Source organism: Wasmannia auropunctata, unplaced genomic scaffold (assembly GCF_000956235.1).
Source record: "Wasmannia auropunctata unplaced genomic scaffold, wasmannia.A_1.0 LD336052.1, whole genome shotgun sequence".
In the NCBI taxonomy this organism is placed as follows: Eukaryota; Metazoa; Arthropoda; class Insecta; order Hymenoptera; family Formicidae; genus Wasmannia; species Wasmannia auropunctata.
The window spans coordinates 619074-644427 of record NW_012026838.1 but is presented as its reverse complement, the minus strand read 5'-3'; the positions used below and the strand labels follow the sequence as shown (position 1 = coordinate 644427).

At 43.1% G+C, this 25354-nt stretch overlaps 1 protein-coding gene across 1 annotated transcript in view; it reads left to right on the top strand.

Moving 5' to 3' along the window:
• LOC105451387 (POU domain protein CF1A) overlaps window positions 1-25354 on the top strand; it is a 43395-nt gene that overhangs the window by 5760 nt on the left and 12281 nt on the right. The gene's annotated exons all lie outside the window — the stretch shown is intronic.

The window sequence follows — 25354 nt, the reverse complement described above, 5'->3', positions numbered from 1 at the left end:
CTTTTTGCGGTTCTTCTTTGGCATCGTGAAACGCGTAGGTGGTCGCGAACTCCGTAAGCGCCGACGCACACACCTTCGCCTTCTCTCTAGCGATTTATTTTCCACCTCAATCGTTGTGTGGTACTTGATCGCGCCAGTGTACCGAGTGCCCACGCGAATCGCGGCGTCATCTCCTTTTCTTTTTCATCGCGGTAGGCTCGTTACGCGCTGTGTCGCGCGGATTTATTTGTCTGGCGTCATCGGCTGCCGCCGTTGTCATTACTAGCGCAATCCGTTGCTGTTTTCCGCGGTTGTTTGTCTCGCATTCGGTCGACTTCAACGAATGTTAATGAGAAATCTCGGATAAGATTTTGACTTGCCGGTTTTGCGAGCGTCTTGTCGCGACTTCGACTTTGTGTGCTTTTCGTAAAAGTTAACATCGATACACGATCGGTAGAAGCATATGAAATCATGTTCCAAGTTATTTCCAAGAGTTCTTGAGTAATTTTTCCATGATCTTTGTACAATTTCATTATTCGATCATACTATCTTTTGGTGAAATAGCACAACATTTAGTTTAGAAAATTGTTATTATATTTGTACGATTTATATTATCACTTTAGAATTATTATTCCATAGTTGAGATGACAGAAAAAAATTATGACAGCACTAGCGACGTATTACAAGTCGGGTCATCGCGAAAAGCACATACTTGACGGTCGCGTTCTTATTTAACTAAGATGGTTCAACGAACCCGTTCGTCATCGTCTATTAATGCCCGAACCATTGCGTTGACATTACGCGTATTTACCGAAATACCGACGGTAATTTATACACTTCCGCGGAGTCGTACTTGCGTCTGGCAGTCGGGGCCGCATAACGATGCATTAGGTGTGTATAAACTGCCCGGCGCGTTAATAGCACCTATAGTATCTACTTGCCGGGGCTAAAAGAGTCGTTTAGGGGCGCAAACGCGCGCCGGGGCCGCGGCTTGTAATTCACGGCCCAATTTGGGAAGAGAGAGATTTTTATGGGGACGCGATCGTTCCGTGAAGAGCGCGTCACGGGGGCTTTAATAAGGAGGGCCCAACCGTACCGGGGGACCGACCGATGTTACACGGGCCACCGCGCGGCCCCGCTAATCATCGTAATTCTTGATCGTTATAATGCGCTTAACGCATCGCGGGCTATTCATTTCCGTAATACTTCGACGTTTCGGTAATGGCACGGTATATCGGGCCCAACCTCCGCAGCTCTGCTTAGGAGGTTTAGTCGTTACGCGTCTACGACGTGGTACTAGATTTCGAACGTTTATCAAGTGAGTCTAGTCATCAGCGCCATTATTTATAGAAAAACTTCCGCGTTTTACTAACGATGACGGGAATCATGAAATATTTTCATTTTATTTATTGGTAAAAGCTAACGTTTCAGAAATTCAAGAATTTCTTGAAATTTTATAAGAAATTTCCCTTGGATTTACTCTAATTTCGTGAATCGCACGCACTCTTATTTGTTTGAACGCTGATAATCTATATTTTCGCTGTACCACGACCTTGAAAATTTAGCTCATTCATTACAATCGATCGTGGCACGCGTTTCCCCTTTACGGATTAACATTTCCTAACAAATCAGTTAACCTGTATCCGCCCTTCGTACTATCGTGCGAACGCTTTAAGGTCTTATCTATGACTATCATATAGTGGATCGGTAGAAGCATATTTGCCTACGAGACGAGCTTCGGAATTTTATGAGATCCGATATTAGGCCGTCTATCCTCGTGTGAGGATAGAGTCCTTCCCGCATTAGCGACGCTCGTTAGCCTTCCCCGTTCGTTGGAACACAGACGTCCTTCTTTGTTGTAATCACCACGCCGTTGTCGAGGACGAATCAAATCCTTGTTAGGTCCATTTACCGATGCCGGCGTAATAGAAACGTATCCCGCAGGTTCGCTCCAAGAAATTTCAAGCATTATGTCGTCGTTAAGCTCGCGCTAATGTCTTTCGTCATCCTCGTGTGTATCACAGTATCTTTTCATCAACAGTCTCTTTTACCCACATGATTATTGTTTCGTAAACTGATAATCAATTCGGAAGATCACTAGAGAATGCTTATCTCGAGAAATGTATGTCTGTTATGTATGCTATTATAGCTTTGCTCGTCAACTGAAAATCGATTTATTTTACTCTTCACTAATATATGATTCACAATACAAATATATTTATTCCCGCAAACGACGGAATTCGAATAAATTTGTCGCGTGGCGGGTTATAACACGGATTTCGTGTTATAAAAGTTTCCTTTTATTCGGAAAAAATTAAAATTCGGATTGAATCTCAGAAATTTACTTAAGCAATTTACTTATGTATCGTATAAAAATATTCCTTGTTAATAGACTTTTTTTTATTAAACTGAAGAGCTCATCTTTTGTATTTAGTAACTCATTGCTCTCTGCTCAAAATAGCAGCTCTGCTATATATTACATACGATAGTGATTACTGCAATTATGTGTGCTATTATCAGTCATATATATAGCTTCTGTGATTATTTGCTCAACTGGTCGCTGATGCTTATCTACTCTTCTCATATTTCCTCGATTAGCGCGATATATTCGATATGTCAAACATATCTTCGACTTCATTAACGCTCCGCGAGGATCAATCTTGCCCAAAAGTAGTTATTCGACGAGGAATTTCATTGGCTGACATCATTAACGAAACTATTTCATAAACAATATTACGTATTATCGCTCAAAATCGTTGTTGATGAAATAGTGCCGATGAAAATTGATGTCTTCGCCAGTATCTATTTTCTAACTACGACGAGAAGTGCAATCTCGATCATATTTTAATTAAATGTCTAAATAATTACCGTTGCGGAATTCAATTGAAAAATGCTGCAAACTGATACGTATAGCGTAAAAAGCACGTTTATGAATGCTGTAGCTGCAAATTGACACGCGACGCTCATTATTAAAATGATTCAAAAGATTTCACTTGCGCCATTTGCATATACATATGTATATTTTTTATACGCTGTTCCGCATAATTCAATTGACGCTCGTGAATTATGAATTCCGCGCTGTGGAGATTGCACTGCACGTTGATTTTATTATGTGATCTTTTTTATTGTTGCATAAAAAGCTGTTAGCGAAACGAATATTGTTAGAGAGAATCTTTTCCCGAGAGGCGCATCGGCTACGAACTTTTCGCATTAGTTAATTAATCTCGCGTTTTACATAAATATAATTGCGTCGCGTTACAAATCGTATAGAATACACGTTAACGGAGGCGTTAACGGAGAATTGTATGTGATATGCGCGATATTTAAGTTCAATCGCCATTTGTTATTGCATGCTAGTTTCTGTTATTTTTTTCTTTTTATGAAAGTAGCAAAACACACACACACACACAATAGAGAGCGAGAAGCGAGGAAGAGAAAAAGAGACGAATAAACGCGTAATGTGCGAAAAGATTTGTTGAGCCAACGAATCATCTGCCGTTGTGTTTAAATTTGTCGCAAAAGACAACACAATCTCTCTCTCTCCCTCTCTCCGTAAAATTTGGAAACATCTTACAATGTTCCTTTTTGTTTTATTTATAATATAATTTGATTGAGAAAGAGAGAGAGAAAGAGAGAAAGGGGGGAGGATGGAAGGAGGCAAATATGTGGCTGACAAAGTGATTTTGTTGTGTCGACAAACGCGACTTTACCCATCGGCATCGGTGCGCCGATTGCGAATCGTTGCGAGAGCGACGGACGCTTTATAATTTAACTCTCTCACGCAAAAAGAATGGGCGTCCCCGGGATCGAAATTAACGGTGATTGATCGCGCTGGGTGATTTTATTGGCTGAACAAATCGGACCGTTCGTTTTTTCGGGTGCCGAGACAAGAGCGAGGGAGACTGATGCGAAATTGCGAAACGATGAATGAGACGCTGCGCCAAAAAATTCGAAATTATTTTTTTTGTAAATTTTGCAAAAAAAAAAGGAACGGAAGAAGGGAGCGCAAAGCGAGCGAGCAAAAAAAAAGTACGAGTGCGACCGTGTACGGCGTGCGATTGGTGGAAAATCGATGTTAATTGTTGCGATCGTGGCATCGTGGATTGCCAGCGAACGTGTTCCGGACATATGGAGGTCGAGGAGCGCGGTTGTTCGTTAAGGAAATTAAGGAAATCCTTTTCCGGGCGAATCGGCGCGCGCAAACGCGAAATTGGACAATTGCTAATTGGATCGTGTCCCGAGGTACGTTTCTTTTTTCCTTCCTTTCTGTGAAGCTGACAATAATCGTGATTTTGCGAAACAACCGCACTCTTCGATTCGCGTTCTATCTCGTGTGGAGAGTGAAATCGGTACAATTTTGATAAATTCAATTTTATGTACATGTATATTACACATCTGTATGTGTATATATATATATATATATATATATATATGCATGTGTGTATGTATATATAGTATTTAAAATAGCTGATAGAAATACACGTCAAATATTATTTTGTATTTGCTTTTTTACATTAAATTTTTATTTTGGATTTGACAGATATATATTCTTCTGAATACTTTGTTTTTATATTTCATATTTGAATTATGTCTTTTATATATTCTTTTATATATAAAATTATTTTAAAAAATGTATAAAAATAATTTTATATAAAACGGGACAATTCAAATAAGAACGCATGGAAATTATACCGATTTCGATCCATGATTTCGCGTTTTCTTAAAATATCAACGCGTATGGATGTTGCGAGTTATGAGCGATATGCAAACGAGAAAGAGGCGACAGAGAAAAACATGTAAAGGTACATCTAGTGATACACGTATACACGAAACCGTTAAACGATACGCATCTGTAAACTATTCTTCCCTCCCCCTGCTCCTTTTTCCCCCATGCTGTATATTATTAATATAATTAAATCTTAATTATTATATTAACGTAAAAATAAAGATCTGGCGAGTGATGGTGAACACATTTTGTTAGAATGGCGGAAGCTAAATTACTATTGAATTTCGATTAATAAATGACATGAAAGTAATGTGCAACACACACCTGGCGTTTTGCTTTATTTGCCGGATCATCGTCATCTATGGTCGAGATATTCTCACCTCTCTTCTACCTCGTCGATATTCTATGTGCGTCAGTGTCGTGAGAATAGAATCGTCCTACGGTTCCCCCTTGTAAATTACTTCTTGTTGTACCATAATGTTGATTGTTCAAATAAATGCGAAAGTGCGATATTCCTATTTGGTTTTGATCATTACTGACAATCTGCGTAATACATTTCTCGATCGATAAGCATTCCGTGCACGAGATAAGGTCAGTGGACTTTCAAGCGATTAGAAAGCTGTAGCGAATGCGATAAATTTTATATAAAAAGAAAGAATATTCACACATGATTGACCGAAATCAGTTGTCTGTTCGTTTCGCAACGGTTACGGTTTCCGCAGGATTTCTTTATTTCACAATGGATAAACCTGAAACTTCTCGGAGGTCTTTAAAGTCTTCCCTTTTTTTTTTTCGTCGGATCACACCGTGGGCGAACACTTTTACTCTCGCGTCTCATTTCCATCCGTGATGTATCCATGAATAATTACGGTAAAAGTTCATTCGCGCGACTTAATCGTGGCGTGGTGGTATTGAAGTCTTTCATTGCATTAATTAAGAGCTTAATGAACAACGTGAACGACGTGAGGAAACGGGGAAAAATGTGTATTCGCACGCATAATCGATCGAACCTGAATAACTCTCTTCATCTCTCCGAGACCTTTTCCCCGCGATTGTCTCTCGTTTCCACGGACGAAGTCCGGGGCTCTGTTTGTCGATCGACGGCGAGAGATACCTCGCCCGATCGCTCGATTATTCTCTCCATACATCGCATCGCGTGTAATTATCACACGATATGACGAAATTGCCGTGACGGCCAAGTGACAAGCGGGATAATCGCGCTTTACAGAGGAAAAAAAACCGATTGAGATAGTGGTGCGCGTTAGTGAGAAATCCATTAAACGTTTATGATATTCTGGGACGGGCACATAGCCTGGTATCGATAATAAAGGTATTGTTCAATTCGCGATAAAGCAATCGAGAAACGATCTCTCGCACGAGCGAATCGGGATTATTAATTATATTACATATTGCGTCCTAAAATTAATTAATAGCAAATTATGTAATTAGAACTATACATGTATGCGATACGCGTGTATTTAGAAGTCTCATCGATCAATATTTTAATAACTTCAATTTCAAGTGATTAATAATAACTTTCTGCGATCTTTCGTTATAATAATAATGCTTTTCGTATACATACCCGCGTTTCATATATTTATTTAATGTGTGTGTACTTTATGCTCCGCAAATTGTTTTATCATTTAAAAGCAGTCCATTACGCAAAGAAGGTTGGAAAACATTGCTCTAACGTTCGTGAGATTCCAGCGAGAGCTTGGTGTTTGCTCATCATCGAACGCGACTGACTCCGAAGGTGTTTCTCGCTACGCCTACGGTTACGCATCGAAGACTCGTGTCGTTGTTGCTTATCGCGAAATCGAATATCGTGGCACGTTTTACCTTGAAGAAGCAGTCGCCTCCTCCCAGGGATTTTATTGCCCGAGTCTCGAAGTGACGCAATCCGAAACAAAAACGGCTCTAACATTGGCTTCATTCAACAATAATTAACACGTATCTCTCTCTCTCTGTCTCTTTTTTGTTCGCGAAATTTTTGATTTAGATTCGTAGTTGTTTAATTACTGTTTGCTGTCAATAGGATCTTGCAGCCAGTCTCGTTGCTCGTAATTAAGCCATTTAAAATATCTGATTAAGAGATCTTGGAATATCGTCATATTTATTATTACTTATTTTAATCTCTCGCCTCTGTTTATCCATCGTCTAAACGTCACGTAAATAGCTCGATCGATTAATAAACCGGAATTCAACGCGTAAAAGTTTCACAACCAGGTAAAAAGCTGTACGAAAAAAAATGGTAGCTTCAGACGAAAAAAAAAAGCTAACATGTTTACGTATTCAGAAGGATTTATAATGTAATTAAGGATGAAGCATGTGAGAAAATGAGACTGATGTTTTCTTCATAATTAACATCTCGACTTTAGCATGGAAAATATCGATCTACTGTTTTTATTCGACGCGTCATTTAAAAATATTTTGCACATATTTACATTGCAGTTTCATCGATCGACGTTTAATCACGTATCCTCGATCTCGTATTTTTTTTTCCTGTCTGCTGATATCGCTGCGACGGAAATTACGAGAGTCCGAAACTAATCGCTTACCACACTCGGAGAGCAAATAGTAAATTATTATCGCAGCCGAAATCGTCCTCGATTTAGCGTAACAAGATTCTGCTATCGCAATCAGTATGTCGACGTTCATCGTGTCACACAGGTGGTCACACGCTTGATGCTTTTCGCTGAAATTATTGGTTGGCGCGACATGCTAAATCCGGAATGCAAAATATTTAGATCGGGCGTACGTCGCCCGATTTCGCCCGGTTTGTCTACGCTATTTCTGCGTGACTATTCTACGCGACCGTGAATTAATTGGAGGTATATCACATTTGGTCCAATTTTTCCACGTTGAATCGGATGACGGGGGCAGAACCTTTTTACGTATGCGGCAAAAATGTCACACTTATTACGCGAAAATATCACACGGAGAATCTCTACACGATATTTCGCGATATGCTGCTATCGATTTGTCAGAAATAACTGCTGTATACAGTGTTTATTAAAACACGCCAATACGATTCAAAATGAATACTAAATCATGGAATGCGAATTGTACAAACAGGTGATTTTGCGTAGAGTACAGCTTGCATCCGAATTGATCAAAGCTGATAAGAAACCAATTCTAATAGAAATATTGAAAGTAATGTACAAAATATATTTATAATGAGGGAATCTTGTGATTCCTGAACAAAAAAATCAGAAATTAATTATTTCCTAACAAACTGACATAAATTATCTGGTTTCGTTAGAGAAAAAAAAAGTTCTGTGTTACTCTGAAACAATATGTCTGATATATCTGTCATGTGTTTTTATATTTTACAATTTTAACTTCTCTTCAATTACTGATTTACAAAATTAGCAGATGCAGAAGAATCTGATAAAGACGTTATTATTAATGTATCAGTGAAACAAGCGCATACGTAACAGTTCGTCTCTTTCAACTTGGGCGATTCCCAATTGTGTAACGGGTTTAAAGCTCTTTAACCGCTTCTCTCACGACATGCCAAATGACACGGAATACGACTGACCGTTATATTCCGAATGCGTGAGTTTGTCTCGTAAATCTCGTCCGAGTAAGCTGTAGCGCGTCGTCTTTTTTTTACAACCCGCCGAATCTATTCAGGGGTGTAATATTCCTCCGCTTTTCGCGACGGTGAAAAAGTCGCACGGGGCACCAGTCTTGTCCGTTCCCGTGTCTCGCACGCAGTCCCACGCGTGCGTGCGCGCGCGCGAGGGTATTTTTACAATCGGTTTTTACACGCATTGTTCGCGGTTTATGTCGCGCTTATTTTTATGGCCGTTAAAGGCGAAAGAGTATGATCGCGCGGCCGCGAAACAGCCCGTCGATTTCATTGCCTTGCGTTCGCTTCCTGCTACGGCTTCCCCGTGCGCAAGCTAACCAGTCTGTTGCATTATTCAATGCTTCGTTTCTTGTCTGAAAAATCACAAATAATTCTATTTCAAAGCGATATAATCAAGTTTTATCAAGAAAGTAGTGAAAAAGAATCATAGATTTATCTTGAAGATGTAGCGTAGGCAATGCAAATAAAAAAATTTCACATTTCCGTACTTAATTTTAACAATTTCCTCTTTTAGTCTTAGTTTAATGGAAAAAGGGAGAGGAGAGGTTGTAGATCGTCCTGTAAATTCTTGCTATAAATTTTTGTAGGTCGCGGATAAACGCGATTATAATTTCCGGAATTAATTTCGAACAACGTCGCGGAAAGCCCGCGACAATGATACACGTGGGGAAAACGACGCGTATTAAAAATCTCCGGGACATTAATATGCAAATTTCGCGCGCGACGATTACGCTGGTGGCGAAGATCGCGGCTTCCTGACGCGGCGTGGCGATCTCCGCCAATCGAGGCGAATGGGCGTCACGGCGAAGGTATCGCGTTACAATCTACTCACCTCGGAAGCGCGCAAACATGCTCCGGGTAATTCTCCGCCGAGAGAGTAAAAGACAGGCGGGGATAATACCGATAATCATAATCGCGGTCGTCGATAGCTGCGACGGGCCTCCCGTGATCCGCCGCCATCGCTCGGATTGGTGCCGGTCGTGATGTACCGGGCGTGTCGACCACCATCACATCGACCTTGAATGGCATTTTCTTTGAATTTACGATTTTTTTCCGTAGCAAAAATATCAAATTAACGTTTCCCGACTGATAAATCACTCAAAACAGTTGACTTTTCCAGAATTAAACTTTGGAAAGATATTATGCCTTATCCTTGAAAACCTATCTAAAAGACTTTATAACAACGTTATTTGATGCGAACACAGTAGGAGCCAAAATATTCACTGGTGTAAACTAAAAATCTGTGTTAAAGGAAGAATCTGTTCCAGATTAAAAAACGTGTTATTAAAGATCGCTACGGCGATGCGATCGATTCGCTGTTTTTGCATGCCGATGCACGCGACTCGTGCAGTCCGCAACCGAGGTGATGATCAGGTGGCTGACACGTGCTTCCGGTACCGACGAAAGAACGGCGTTCCCCGATGCGCGACGTTTAAGTGCCCATCGCTGCCATCCACGCGAAGCAGATTATTATGTTAATATACGAATTTTGACTTTAATTATGTGTGGAAATGTGCATTAAGATGTATCACGCAAGTAGTCGGAAAGGTGCAAAAAAGCGAGATTCGCCGCGGAACGTAAAAGCTTTTAGCTCAACGCATCATTGCTTCTCGGCGTAGAATAAGCGAAGCGCGACGTATATATTTCATGAGTAAATGGTTAAACTTATATAGATTAAATAGGTCTCCGAGCAGTAGTTCGTAAAAATTAAAATATATTATGACAGAGTTACTGTTAAAAAGAATTATTACAAATTGTTTATGAAAGAATTTTTTACATTTTAAAAAAATTATTAGACACATTGATTTAATAGATACATTTCTCTTCTCTTTCAATATCAAGAAATATTAATTATGCCGTAAAATAACCATAATGATGACGCCACATTCATTTCAATAACGCACTTGCTATATTATACCACAGCCTTGAAAAATCAATACAAAATTACGATAGCCCGTTAGTTGTTTCATTATTATCAATATCAATTGGTTAACTATATATAACGATGCAATACAACGTATCGATTGACTGAAATTATATAATGCATATTGAGTTCACGTTAATATATCTCTGAAACGTTTAAATCCCTCCTTAAGTGGCGTTCGTAAAAACGTAACACCCTTTTAAACATCGTTATTATAAAACCATCTCTCTCGTTCTAGCGATTTCACCCCCAATAGCGCTACCTTTTCCCTCCGGCCGGGATCACAAACGTACTAATTTGACGCTACACCTGTCACACCCTCGTTAGCTCCCCCGCCATTGACAGTGACATCGGTCACTTCGGAAGTCGTTCTTCCCCTTCCGTCGTCTTGTCACGGTCCACCGATCGTATGCCCTCCGACCGGTCAACGGTAACAACGGCTTCTACGATGAAAGCAGACAAGGGAAAGAGAGACAGGGAGATAGAGAGGAAAAAAGTAGCGCGCGAAACCAGGTGCCAGCCAGGAAATCGTCGGATGGTTTCACCTCGGCGATGCGTGACACGCGCGAACAATGAGCGGCGCGTATCGAAAGGGGGTGAAACTGACCGACAAGCGAGAGAAGGAGGGAGAGAAAGCGATAGACAGAGAGGGCCGCTTTGATGAGGGAAAGAGCAAGGCAGGGATAAAATCCGAGTCCTCCGTGGAGAAAGAGAGGGAAAGTCCGAGAGAAGAGAAAGGGAAACGCAAACGAGGGACGGACAAACGAGGAGAAAGATGGGAGACGACGGGAAAAACGGCGGACGCGCGGAAGGGGCGAAAGCGGACGAGGAGCGGAACGGAGGGAGGAGATGGTGAAAGAGGGGATGATAACGGAGTGGGGTGGCTGATAAGAGAGGGACGCGTTTCTAGAGGAGGGAGGAAAGGGAGAAAGCGGAGGGACAGAGTGGCGCAGGCGCTAATCAACCCCTATCAACCCCTCCAATTCACATGCGTGGACATGCGCTCTGGGGGCCCGTGTTCGCGTTTTCTCCTCTCGTCCCCGCATATCCTCCATCCCTCCCTCTCGCGGTAGGGTTTCGTTCACACCTACTGAAATTATTGTTATAGGCGTAGCACGACGTCTGTATGGGCTCACGCGTGCACGCTGCAATTTGCGCCGCGACGCTTCGTCCTCGGGACGATCTGTGCCGCTTTCTTCGACGATACCGATCGATCGACGTACCGAGGCCTTCGTAGTTTCTAAAACTGTAACGCCGACTTCTTCGATCTATCTTTCATTTGAATCTCTGATCCAATCTGTTTCCAGTATTTCATTTGCGTTTTCTACGATTTCCTCGGCGCATTGCAGTAATTTTTCCTTTATTTTGCTTGCGGTTCTTTTCTCTTGAAATTTTGATATATCTCTACCATATAAATACGTAAATTCAAGCAAAGCGCAAAGAAACCTTTCCTAAGTAAATCTTGATAAACGAGAATAAAGTGGTCAACTGCAAGAAGGAAGAATAAACTTCGTTAACCTCGGTACACTATTTGAAATATGCTGAAATATCAGGAGACGTGAAAGGGTGGCTTAATGGAATCGACATATGGCGGATTCCGGTTCTCGTTATCATGGCGCCAATCCCGATTGCCTTCCTGACATTCCTCGGATCGCGCATTAGCGAGGCGTGAACGCCGCACGGTGATCGGCCGCCATTGCATTGATTTAATAGCCGATTGATAAAAGTGGCCGCTCGTACAAGACACCGGTAGCCGTACAAAGTCGTTGCTACACGTTACCCGGCCTTATCTGGAATACCATAATTATACCTAGCGACACCTCTCTCGTGCGCGGCTCTACTGTGTCTTCATCTTGAATCACCGTCGTCGCGCTTTGTTCGCCCGGCATTCCACGCGCGTACTCGCAAGGTACGAGTATAGACCTCGACATTTCGCTGCCATTGATACAGTCTGTGCCAGAGAAAAAAACGACCAATGCTTTAAAAAGTGACGTAACTGATTGTCAAGAATAAGAAGCTCTTCGTTACCTATTTTTCGATATTTATGGCGCTCGCACATTAACAAAATTTAACTTCTCTTCAAATTATTTCACAATTTTTTTTCTTCTTAAAATGAGACACTCCGCATAACGATGAAAGTGGAAAATAACACGTACGCGCGATCAAGTATAAACGCCGACTTTAATTATAGAATACGCGCGCACGTAGAACCCCTCACTTGCCTGTCGAGCATGTCGCTCGAGCCCGCAAATTGTCGTTACTTCTGTTAATTAGTTATTGAGGAACATTTCGCCACTGCTCTTAATGGCTGTCTTTCTCTCTCTTTCTTTCTCTCGAGGAACACAGAGTATAACGCGTAGACACGCAATCGTTTTTGCTCGTGTACATGTGGACGTTCAGGCGATGCGACGAGGAAATGGAAGTACGATCGTTGCGAGAATAATGCGCGTCCAAACCGCAAAGCGCTATCCAAGTATTAGCTGAATAAGTCTTTTCCCCGAGTGCGGTCGCACGCAAACTTACTCACTCTTCCTTATTCATTCCTCATTCACAAATAACTTAAGCAATCGAGGAAACACTCTAAACGTGCGGTTATTTTTTCTACTCGTCGTAAAAGGTGAGGCAATTAAAAATAGAATTCTTGCTTGCCGGTATGCCATCGTATTTATTGGAGCAAATTGACTCCACGGTGATTCTTTTACATTCAATCGTAGATAAGAATTAAATGACACAAAGTTTATACTTGTAAAGAGCTTGATTTTACGAATCGATCACTCGTTTTACTTGTTTTCACGGGGGACATTCCACGCAACATTTCCGCGGTGGAATTCAAGCACACATCTTAAAATCTCATCTCTCCGCGAGTAACTCGCGGGAAGAGATGTCTTACCCACCCTTATGGCTCGCGAGATTTCCTATACTGCAGCAACAGCGGCAGCAGGCCTTCTTCTCTCAAGGTAGTCGCCTCGTTGACATTCCACGAGTGTATTAGCGAGGCGTGAACAGATCCTGACACCAGCGCATTGATTTAATAGCCGATGCCCACACTAGGATCTTCGCAGCGCATCGTCGTCTTCTTTATACGAACGGACGTAGGTACGTACGTACCTACGTACGCGGCACGCGTGTGCGGAGGAAACAATTGAACACCATCCTTCCCTCTCTCCGTTTTTCTCTCTAGACCTCTTTTTCTCCCTTTGACCACTGTTTCGTTGCACTCTGTGTCTCTCTCTCTCTCTCTTTCTCTCTGCATCACTCTCTTTCTCGTTATAGTTCCCTCTCTCGCGCTCTGAAGCTTAATAAGCATCGCTACCTACATTCCATTTCCGGTGACGCTGACGTCACTCAACAATCCGGCTACGGAGAGCGAGCGTGAGCCGCGTACGCGAGACTTCATCCATCGTTTACGTATCTCCGCACCGAATTTTCCATCGCGGTTTCCTGCTTTGCTTTAGGGAATAACGCAGTCTCGCGGTTAAATCGGCGAAGCACGATTGATTCGGATTTTGAATTGAGCGGTAGCGAAGATTTTCCTTTTCAAGACGTTTACACATACTTATTACTTCGAAATACTGAGATGATTAATTGGCTTCGCGAGAACGTGCGAATGGACGTGAATCTCAGAATCTCGCAACGTATATAATTGTTTTGCCATCTTCAGATTCTTCGCCGATTTCCATAGGTCACTTTCGCGAATCCAACATCGGCGTGATCGAAAACACGTCGACGCGAAAAACGACAGTACCGTCTAACGATCGTTCTCGGTCCCACTCGAGACTCTTGGGACGCGCGAACTCGTCGATGTTAAGTACCGGATCCACTTTGCGGGAGATTCCTCGGGATCGTCCTTATGCCAACCTTGCTCACCTCTCAGCCGTTCTTTTTCGTCGATTTTCTGTTTTCTTTTTTTTCGCGAGATTGCGTAGTGGTCCCGGCAAAACGAACCGAGAGAGAGAGAGAGAGATCATGGAGCGAGAAGGCAAGGGAGAAAGAAAGAGAAAGAAAGGAAAGGGAAAAGAAACCGAGGTGACGGAGACAAACGTAAAGATCGAGAGACAGACGTAGCGTAAGAAGGAAAGGAGAGAACCGATCGTGTGTCCGACAGCAACATAACCAGGTAGGCCTTGAACAGGAAAAAAAAACTCGGGGACCCACGCGCATACGGCTCTCTAGGAGTGTTGGCTCGTATATAGAGGCATTCTCGACTGGCGCTGCCGGGCAAAAGACAGATAAATAACTCAGCTATGGCATTGGCTAAGTAAACGAGCCTACGCATGCGCTCGTGAAACGTATACACCTGTACACGGGTCCACGGTGTCGTGTATGTGCGTATACACGTGTGTAACGCGTGTGTGCGCACGCACGTCACGGCGAGCGCGCGGTACATCTCTTGTACGGTACACGCTCGCGTAGGCGGACTTATCCGTGTACGTCGCGATTTTTTCATTTCGCGTGTGCACACGCACTCGTACACGCATTCGTTGTACGCCGCGCTCGGAAAATGTGCACGCGTGTTGCCGCGCCACGCCGGTGCAGCGCGATAGATTGAACGCGCTCCTCGAGAGACAGAGAGAGAAAGAGAGAGAAAGAGCAGCGCTCTTTTAGGTAGCCGAGATCACGTCGGGATCCGCCGACGCTCGCTTGACTTATGCCCGCATTACCTTACACTGCCCGCGGAAACGCGGCTGGTCGCGGAAACGACGGGACCGACACATTTGTCGAACCGCATGGGAGCGTGGGTGACGGCCCCTCCGCGGCGCAATCTCCGATCGGCGATATTACCTCATTGAGATTTTTTTCATACGCCCATGTTTTATTTTAAGAAATTATCTCGACTCCCAGCGCGAAGACAATCAATTAAGAATCCAGGAGTGATACTTTCAATCCTTCCGAGGCTCTTGATATATGTACCCGTCTAATTCTTGAAGGAAACGTATCGAAAAGTAATGATTACCTTTCAACTGAATTGACGTGTACGAATATTAGTAAATTTATGAACTAGTAAATAACCATAGCTACATAATACAGTCATTGTCTTAAATTATATGTACTTTTTATTTATTGATCTATAATAATTTGTAATGCATCTACCGTTTCGGAAAGAATACGACGAACGTGTCTTACACACATGTGGCAAGTAAGAATAAGCGTTTCGTGCAAGTAATGTTGGTGCGTGCATTCTGCGAGCTCCACCGCTCTTCTCTGGTTCCCATTACACCTCAATAAAAGTGCCCAACACCCGGTAGTGAGATTTGGCACTTGTAGAATGAACATCGCATGCAATGGAGATACGAACGGACTGACGGACGGTCGGGCGCACGCCTCCTTACTCACTTATAAAGTTAATTGAGGGCAAACGTCCACCGCGGTCTACTGACTAACCCGAAAACATTCGTCGGAAAAAGCTGCATGGAACCGTCATAGAAAGTTGTTTTTAACGTATTTAAAAAAAATGCCCTTTCCGCGAAATTTTTCAGTCATAAATATTACATGTTATTTATCTCTTTGCACGGTTTTTTAATACGTTAAAAATAATTTATCTCGGGGACTGTGTTCGCGAAGCTGCTGGTTAACTCCGATTAGACGGGTGTATTCACAAAATCGTTTTTAGTTACTCCGGAGTAAAGTGCCGTGTCCGTGAACGTCATGCGTCGCAAATGCATCTCGACTTCGCGAAATGCACTCCGTACGCGAAACGTGTAATGACAAGCTGACACGCCGTGACATAAACGCGACCCATATTCGTCAGCCACAAGACAGCTAGAATTACCGCTGCATATATACGTGCGTGTATGCATGCGTGTGTGTGTATGTGCCTAAAAATAATGAAGAAGCTTTTATGATAATTTGCGACGCGTATTGACACGCAGCCGAAAGAGTCAGACGTTATGGAGTCATGAGCGACGAAACTCCAGCATATATGAACAATCGCGCGTGACGCGACAAACCTGTCAATTTTTTTCTCCAGATACTCTCTCCGTTCTCTCTCGCTCTTTCTCTTTGCTTCCCGCTCATGCAGATTAGGTAATGCCGAAGGAAAGGAGGATTTTCACTTATCATCAGTGATCTGCAGTGAACGTATCGACTGCGATCGCGCGTTTCGCTGGCTTATCATTTATCACACTGAGAGTACTCGCGTTCCGTCACCGCTGACCTTCGTCGATTGCAAAGCTACTCTCCGAGAGTCTGGGCGTTTTGCGTTGAAAAGCATTCACGATAAGTTATTACGTTACAGTGGCCTTCGGCAAAGCTGGGGTCAAAACACAGATATCGGTGTGTCGAGACCAGTTTCTGCATTTTTCTCGAGCGCGGGCAAAGTTTGTTCTGAATTATTTATGAGAGTAGTGTCGCAGCGTTATGATTATGCATTTTCAGTAGGTGGATTGGTGCTTAAGAGCATGCAACAAATATGAAAATTTCATTTAAACGGCTTGCAACTCGACAGATATTAGTGCTCCAAAAATATTACTGTTAAATTTTTAAAATTGATATTAAAATTGAAATCACTTACCTGCATAAGAGAGAGAAACTTCACGATTTTTATAGAAGGCTCATTAGGAAGTTGACGTAACGCAGTTGCCGAAGTCGATATTGCTAGTCACTTATCTAGATGACAGCGGCAATTAGTCATACACCCCGCAGATCGCTTTTTTGATGCTCCAGGAATTAATTCGCCCGTCACGTTTTTATGACTGTCCGAAGCTCATTCGTATTACGTTGACGTATGTACGTCCATATGTCTCAATACGGGGGTCCATTTGGCCGTCCACGTTTCGGAGAGGCCGCGTTATGATTCGCGAGTAGCGAGAGAATTTACGGAAGATGATCGCGCTAATTTCACCGCGGGCGCGTAGCCGCGCCGCGTATTAATCATGCATTTTTCGCCCGCGGGGCGGGATCGGGCTGACAAATCGCCAGATAGACGCGCGGTCGCCCTGATGAATTATAGTAACAGCGTGACAAGCTACAAATATTGAATCTAATTATGGTAATGCGCCAGCAATCTATTTGCATTGCTGAATAATGAAGACACACAGGTGGCACGGAAAGATCCCACCCCGATCGTCGCGCGAATGGCCCATAGGGACGAAACCGGGCGGAGAGAGGTCGAGACAGATATACAGAGAGACCGAGACATAAGTAGGATGATTACCGGATCAGCCGCAAGTGAGATAGGGAAGAGACGGGAGTCTACTTTGCAGCTCTCTCTCGTTGCTGCAGCACCAGTGATCGCGAGATGATTTCTTTATATTTATTGCAAAGATCTTATGGTTTTTGATACCTGCGAAGGTGATCGAAAAATAATATTAAAGTTGTTGAAAATCACTCCAAGTTGTTTTCGGAACAGTCGAATGATATAAAAAAAAACGTTTTCCTCTGACGATACGTTTAAAAAAATAAAAATAAAAAAAAGATGTCGAATCGACACCAGCGAAAACTTTTATAAATTATCATTTATATAGAAAAATTCTTTCGCGCAGCGTGACCTCATTTTCCCGTTCTTTTTATTGCGTCACGATACGGATCATTGATCGCGTGATTGATCGCGCGTGCATTTGAACCCCTTCGCCGTTCTTTTATTTCTTTCTCTTGGATTACTCTTGCGCGCACAGTCGTCACCGAGCTTGCGAGTCATTAATTAAATTATGTGTCACACGGATTCGTGTCGTCACGCTTCAAATCGCGAACGAAACCACCACAGGCCGCCTTTTTTCCACATTTCGCGACCCACGAGGCCTTTAATCTCATACTCGTACGGCGACACGTGCACGCACTCGCGTGCCGCACGCCGAAACGCGGAACTTTCGCGTGTGTTCCCGTACAGGACGCGACCCGTGGGACCGATAAAACGCATTCAGATTAGAGCTCGTTCCTTAGAAACTTTTCATAAATCCTCGCCGGACTTCTTTCCGTCTAATCGAGAATCTGTCGTAAAGTTTTTGCCTTCGGGAGGCCCCGTTCGCGGCGCCGGGACGATGATAAAGTGTCTCTGAGTGACCAATTCTGAATACAATATCGTACAGTTTGGAGAATACTCCTCCACACTTTTTGAGGTCGGTTTTGCTTGTTCCGTGCCTCTGGAGAGCGATCATTTTGACTTATGTGTTTTTAATATGTCGAGTGAGGAACTTACAGAAATAAGGTTTTTCCGCATTCAGTAAATTTGGTCTAGCATAAACTACATAAAAAAAATGTTATTATATGCAAATCGCATGCATGCAATTATATCACATTGCGAAATATGGACCGGAAAGATTATAGACCTTATCACTTTGGAGTTGTCAGCTAAATAGAGGTAATATATATGTGGCAGGCAATTTCCATCAATTCTTCCGGGAGGAAAGTTGCTCCCCCTCAAGTCAAAATCGCCAATCGAAAGTACCGCCCCGGAAGGAATTTCGCTCACGGGCACGCTCGGCGGACTTTTAAAAGAGCCCGAAACGACGGGCGCGTGTCCACCGTGCGCCGCGTGTGGAACGCGTGTCTCGTGCCGGCGATGCATTCCGCATGCCCGCGGGAGGGCGATAAAACGTATGCAGATTAAAACATTTTATTTGAATGATAATATAACACTTGTTGATGCAACCGCGTTGGCCTAGGTTAGCATAATAAACATTATGTAGATCTCCGCGCCGCCGCCGCCGCCGCCGCCGCCGCCACTGTTCCGGCTATACGTCCCGCCGTTACACAAACGTTAAACTCCGGCGTACGTGTGCGTGCGTATACACGCGCGCGTATTGCGTGTACGTGTACCACGCGTGCACATGTACTCGCCCTCTCTTTCGCATCTCGCCGTTCTTCATACCTCCCCCCTCCCCCCGTACACTCCGCCCTCGTGGGGCCCCTTACGCCCCCCTACCCCCCCCCTTCTCTTTACTATATTCACGAGACGTTCATTCATTAAAAGCGGCAGACCGCGTGCATTCTCAATTTTATCGATGCTCCGATCGACTTACCGTTGCGTTCCCCTTTCACTCCGTTTGACTCGCGCGGATCCGGACAGCCGCGCGAGAGAAACGCGTTTTCCTTGTCGAGATCCTCCAGTTGTAATTGGCTTCCCAAAAATTTTTTTTTTTTTAATTCTTGGCGTTTCAATAATCGTTGCTCCGTGATTTCGCGTCGAAGTTACGACGCGGTTATACGTTTCGTATGCAGGATATTCGTTCGCCAACATCTACAGCCTTCTGCCTAGCGGATTTGCCTTTATGATATTACGTCTGTCGCGTCAGCCACGTTTTACGAGCCGCCCTGTTGCTCGTGGCTAGATTTCTTTGGTGACGAGAGTTAAGGAGGAAGAATGCATACGAGGTAGAGAAAATATTTTACTACGGCAACGGCCTGTCGGAGGACGCGATACCTCCGGATTGTATCTGCGGCCGCGAGTTAATTTTCAAAAAAGATATGTGCTAAGATTTGAGATTAAAAGTTCATTCATAATGAAATTCTTTTTCCACTGTATTGTAGCTTGTAAGGTTTTTTTTATTCTGCAATGAGGATCGCGAATTTGTTAAATATTCTTCACGACAGATTGTAGGATTTCCAGAAATTATAATAAATATTATATTTCTATATTCGAAAGAAGATTAGAAGTTTTTTAAAATTTAACTTAAGCGGAGTTGGGAAATAGTCGGTTTTGTATCTAGTGGGGCGGTTTGAAATGGGTCGAGCCATGCTATTGTATTCTCTCTCTCTCTCTCTCTCTCTCTCTCTCTCTCTCTCTCTCATAGTACAAACTTCAGCAGTGGACAGACTGGTATCGTCATTCCGGCACCAAGTGGCCGCGATAATAGGACCTATGACACGCATATACGTGCGTACACGCGCGCACGCCTAAGTTAAGTGGTCGGTACTCGCTGAAAATAATGTTCAATTCCGACGTAACTGCACCTATGACCCTGACCCCGCGATTTTACCTTGAGCGCTCATTCGGATATGCCGAGGAATACTTTCCGTGTGTGTGTTGTCATTTGGATCGTTCTTAATCTTAGAAATGCACGTTAGTGTCTAATGCTCTTTAGTATCTCCTTTCCCGTCTCTTCGTTGCATCAAAATGTGCGATGCAAAATTTGAATATTTCCATTGATATAACTGTATTATTTATTTTATCATGAAAATTCTTTAACATTAAGTTCTGTACTAATTGATTTGGCATTAAGATATTTTTCAAACTCTTACGGATACAAATAGTCAATTTTTTTAGAGCTGAGTTTGGAATTAAGATTACAATAAAGTTTAATTGAAAATTTCAGCTGAGCAGATCAGTTTAATTCATGATGAGTTAACATTATTGCGTATGTGCAGATTTGAAAGATGTAATTTATTACACGCAAAGTGCGTCCGAGTACGTGATCTTACAAACCTAGTAACGCGCACGCGCGATAAATAATTGCGAAAGATGCAGACACACGTGTATGCACCTAATGAATTTATTGATATTGTTAAGTAAAATTACAGAAATCGCATAGAATCTCGTGGCAGAAATTTATGAGTATTTGTTAATTTTGCGCATGAGTCAACGTTAGATTACGATATCGGCAATTTTTATCTGATGTAGACGTCTTCTTTTTTCCCACATTGTTTTTAGACACGTGCCGTCGATTATATCTATCTCAATGTCGATGCACAAAACATACATTTTATAATTTGATTCTTATAAAATGAAAAGTTAAACTATAAAGTGATACAAAGTAGTTTAATTTATAAAATGATGTGAAATAAAAATTTTGTATCAATTATTTGTCACATCCATTTTCATTTTTGTTCCAAGATATACAGAAGATATAGCTTAACATTATAACTCACTCGTGCCGTTCATGCATAAACATCCATCGGATAGAAATCAGGATCGTTTACTGAGCAAACGGTCTTTTTCCCAGTCGTACGACGGGACACGGCTCCCCTCGGTCCCTCTTTGGCTCGTCTGTCTCGTAAACAGCACTTAGCCGGGCGCGAAACGCAACTCATTGGACGGAAGGAGGACGCTGAAACGTAGCCGGTGCACGCGTCGGAGTTAAGTGGCTAAAATAATGTCTAATTCCGACGTAAGTGCACCTACGCGTCCCTGATCCTCCGTGGCGAGGAGGGGACCGGTCAACCCCCTCGGCTCTCCCTACGCCCTTCGCCCCTCGGCCCGTCCTCTTCCCATCTCCGGGTCCCACCACGGCCACGACCATGCTCGCCGCTTTCAGCCTGCGTTGCGCCGCAATCGGATGTAAATGCCATGCAAATTTCCAACGGGGGAGAGATAGAGATAGAGAGGGCCTCCGAGCACTCGGATGCAGGTACACTATCGGCATACCCGGCTACCGAATGTACCGGGTGGCGCGATAAACGGGCCCGCCGCGCCCGCTGGGCCGCGGGGGGGGGGGGGAGGGGGAGGGGTGACCACCGACCCCCGGAGGGAATCGAGCACGAATTCCGAGCGCGGAACCTGCTGACAAATTTAATGGCCGTCCATTAAATCGTCTAAACCGCGATAGCGACGAAATATTTACCTGCGGAAAAAAGGGCGCGTTCTCCTCCTCTCTTTTCCCCTTTTTCGATCTTCGTTCTTCGTGTCTCTCTTTACGAGGGCAATCAAAAACCGCGAGTACTCCTTATCTCTAATACGTGCAATGCAACAAGAGTTTACACTGTTTTCTGTTTTACTACCGATTTAGTATTGTATATGTTATTGAATTAAGATACATAACGAATGATTAATAATAAGCATATTGTAAATGATTTATATAATACATCTTTATAATTTTATTTTCAAAACGCATATATACTGTATCTCGTTCCAATTTTCGAAAAACGTCTTACCACGGTTTATACTATCTCTCCGTGTATAACGAGAAACAGTCGACCTTGCGTTGCAAGAAAACTACCATGGAGTACTCAAGTTCCTCTCGCCGGAACTCAATTTCTTACACTTGCCAGCTCTCTCTCTCTCTCTCTCTCTCTCTCTCTCTCTCTTTCTCTCTTGCGCACCCATCCTCAAGAGGATTTGCCGTAAGATTTGCATTTCCATCGCATCGATAGAAGCTTTCGTGAGCGCATTGGCCTTCCATGCATGTTCCGCACTTTCTAGATGCTTTGCTTTTCGTTGCTTCACACTTCATTTTTTTTATCAACGATATTATTTTCCGATGATGTAAAATCTTACGTTTACTTTTAAAGGAGCAATCAATATCACACAGAAATATCGCGAGAATAGAGTTCTACGTTTAAAATACATGATTACAATTTTTGACTCATAAGAGGTATAAGTAAATCTGAAATAAAAATCCGCAGTATCTCTCCAAGATGCTTAAAAGATAGTCTTCCCCTTCGTATTTTTTTTTTTTACATGCTTTATTTTGCGAGACGCGGAAGCGTGCCGGGCAGATGGAGAGAATAGTTCGCAAAAACTCACAGCGGCCGCCTGAAATCCAATTCCAGGATGGTATAGTCAGATCTCGTCCGAGGGTAGAGACGTATAGGGTGAGGAAGCTGTGATGTATCGGAACAGGAGGGGTGAGAGAAAACGTGAGGAATTAGCGGTCGGACGCGTGCAATGTGGACGCGGCCGCATTGTTGTCCGGTAGCATTAGCGGCGGTAACAATATGGTAGGTGAGAAGTTTTCTCTCTCTCTCTTTCTTTTTCGCCTAGCGAGACATAGGAAGAAAGGGAGCGCGCATCCCCGCGTGCAGCGTATCAGCTCTTTGTCACCTTTGTTTGCGTTATAAATAAGGGGAGGCAGAATGGGGCTCGCGTCGATCCATGGCGCCATCGAGAATTTTTCTAAGTGCACACCTCCCGATTCTCGAGAGATTCGTACTCGGATAATGGGAGCTCTTGTTTATCCATTATCCTCTTGCTGCTGGCATTGTCTGGTAATTGTATAATTTTATTGTCTGCAATTACAATTTCAGAGAGCAAAAAAAAAAGAACAGTCGAACATTATAGTCTCTTACTATTCATTATTGCGATTCTCAATTCTCTGAAGGTAATAACGTTACAATCGACAATCGTTCTCAGTAGCACTCTTGACACTCTCGTGTACAGGCTTGAGATATCTTCCTCGATCTCTCGCGGTTTCCCTGGGCGATCTTCCGTGACCAAGGATCGTCCACTTAGACTCATCGCGGATTCGTGACTCGTGCAATAGCGTGCGACGAAGATCGTCGTGAGTCACAACATCGGCGATAAAGCAAGTCGGTGAAGTCGCGTCCTTAGATTAATCGACTGCGGTCTAGCGCGGTAGTTTCGCGCCGGTGATTTTCCAATCGTTGCTTCGGGATTTATGTTATCGAGGCTGGTTCTTGCCGTTGTTTCGTCATTTGCATTGCGCAAAAGAAAAAAAAAATACTGATGACTAGTCAGCTTTACTTTATAACGTGCATAATTAATGCGATTTTCACTTAATAATCGTAAAACGCGTGTCGAGTGTTTGCTATCCCGCAAAAAGATATCTTCCACGATTATTGATACATTATATTAATGCGATTAATATGACAAAATTAAGCACGTAATGCAGTTTTTCTGTCTATACAGGCTCGCGAGATAGAATCATAAAACATATAACTAGGCAGTTTCATCGTATCATTGCGATGCCACACCACGTGTGAACTCGGAAAATGTATTCCATGAAATGTAATTGCGAGAGCGTAGCGACATTTCCTTCTATGAACGTAGATTTTCCTGATTAGGCGCCGGCATGCCGCTTATTTCCGCAAATTATTTTTCCCCCCTCACCTCGGAACGCACGTCGTGCTTATTACACGAAAGAGCGTATGATTAAATAGAAATTAATTCACGACATCGTTTAATATGCTCACTGTTAACCTCTATAATTTTCAAAAAGAACCTATGATTACCATCGTCGCAATTAACTAGTCGGGTTTTTAACACGTTTCTCGTTATTTATCCATTACTCCTCTTTTTCCTCCCGTTACCTTGATTGCCTACGTTCTATCGTCGGTGTGTATATGTGCGTGTGATGTAAAACGGACGATCTTATCAATTTCGGTTATGCAATAGGCGATTAAAGGATGAAAACCGGTTGAGCCTTTTTTTTTCTTAACAGTGAAAAAGATATGTATTTGTTATATAAATGTAACTATTAAGGAGAAGAGGAAAGCCGATGTGTCATTGAGCACGATGTGGCTACCGGGTGTCCCTTTATTACGCGCCCGCCCCGACGTGAAATGATGGAGCACGTTTTGTCAGATTTTCCGAGCCGATTTTTGGCACGGGGCCGCCGCTGGCTGTTCTCGCTTCGATCGACACCTTTTGTGGATACACGCCGTCACAATGTGGCCATTGTGCGCGATCCATAGTTTTTGTCCGCGTGCATTTCCGCGCTCTCGACGGCACACGTCGTATCGTAGTTTCATCCACAAGCTGTGGGGATCGCCCGGTTTAAGGGGGTCCGCGACGCAGCTGTCCACGCCTCGTGTGTTCCATCGGAAAACCGTCCAGACTGCTGGACTTCGAAGTCGAAAGATGCCGCTCCTCCTTGACACAACTTTGTTAATTACTCGCAACTTGTTTACCGTGAAACGGTATTTTTACTGGAACACGAACGATACAAATTCTTTGATGTAATGTTTTTCGATGAAGACCTCGCAGGAAGTCGTTGGCTCCTAGTAAATAAATTCACTTGAGAACCTGTAATGATAAAGATTAAATTCATGCAAATTGCCGACGCCGAAATATACGCTCTCTTGTGATATACAACATTAATATAAGGAACGAGATTTATTTATTTTTGCGTAACGTGCGATTAAAATTGAATAGTTTAAAAACACTTGTTATTTTTCGATAAAATGATCCACGGTGTTCTATCTTAATTATATATTAGGCTTCGTCGGTGTAGACCCCCGATTTACTTAAGACCCGACTACACCATGTAATTCCGCGATGGCCGCGAATTTCGGTGTCGGTAAATAACGCGCTATTCAATTATCACGGTAGCCGATCACGCGACTTCGATAATTCATTCCTTTTTCCGTATTACGAGAACGAGCATAAATTTGCCTGTATCCGTGAGCACGATTTCGATCTCGGTCTTTCCATAAAAGAAGAACCCTGCGCCCGTAAGCGTGCAATAATTCTCCCTATTCTACACGGTGTTCATTAATTACGGATGGTACGCGCAAACGG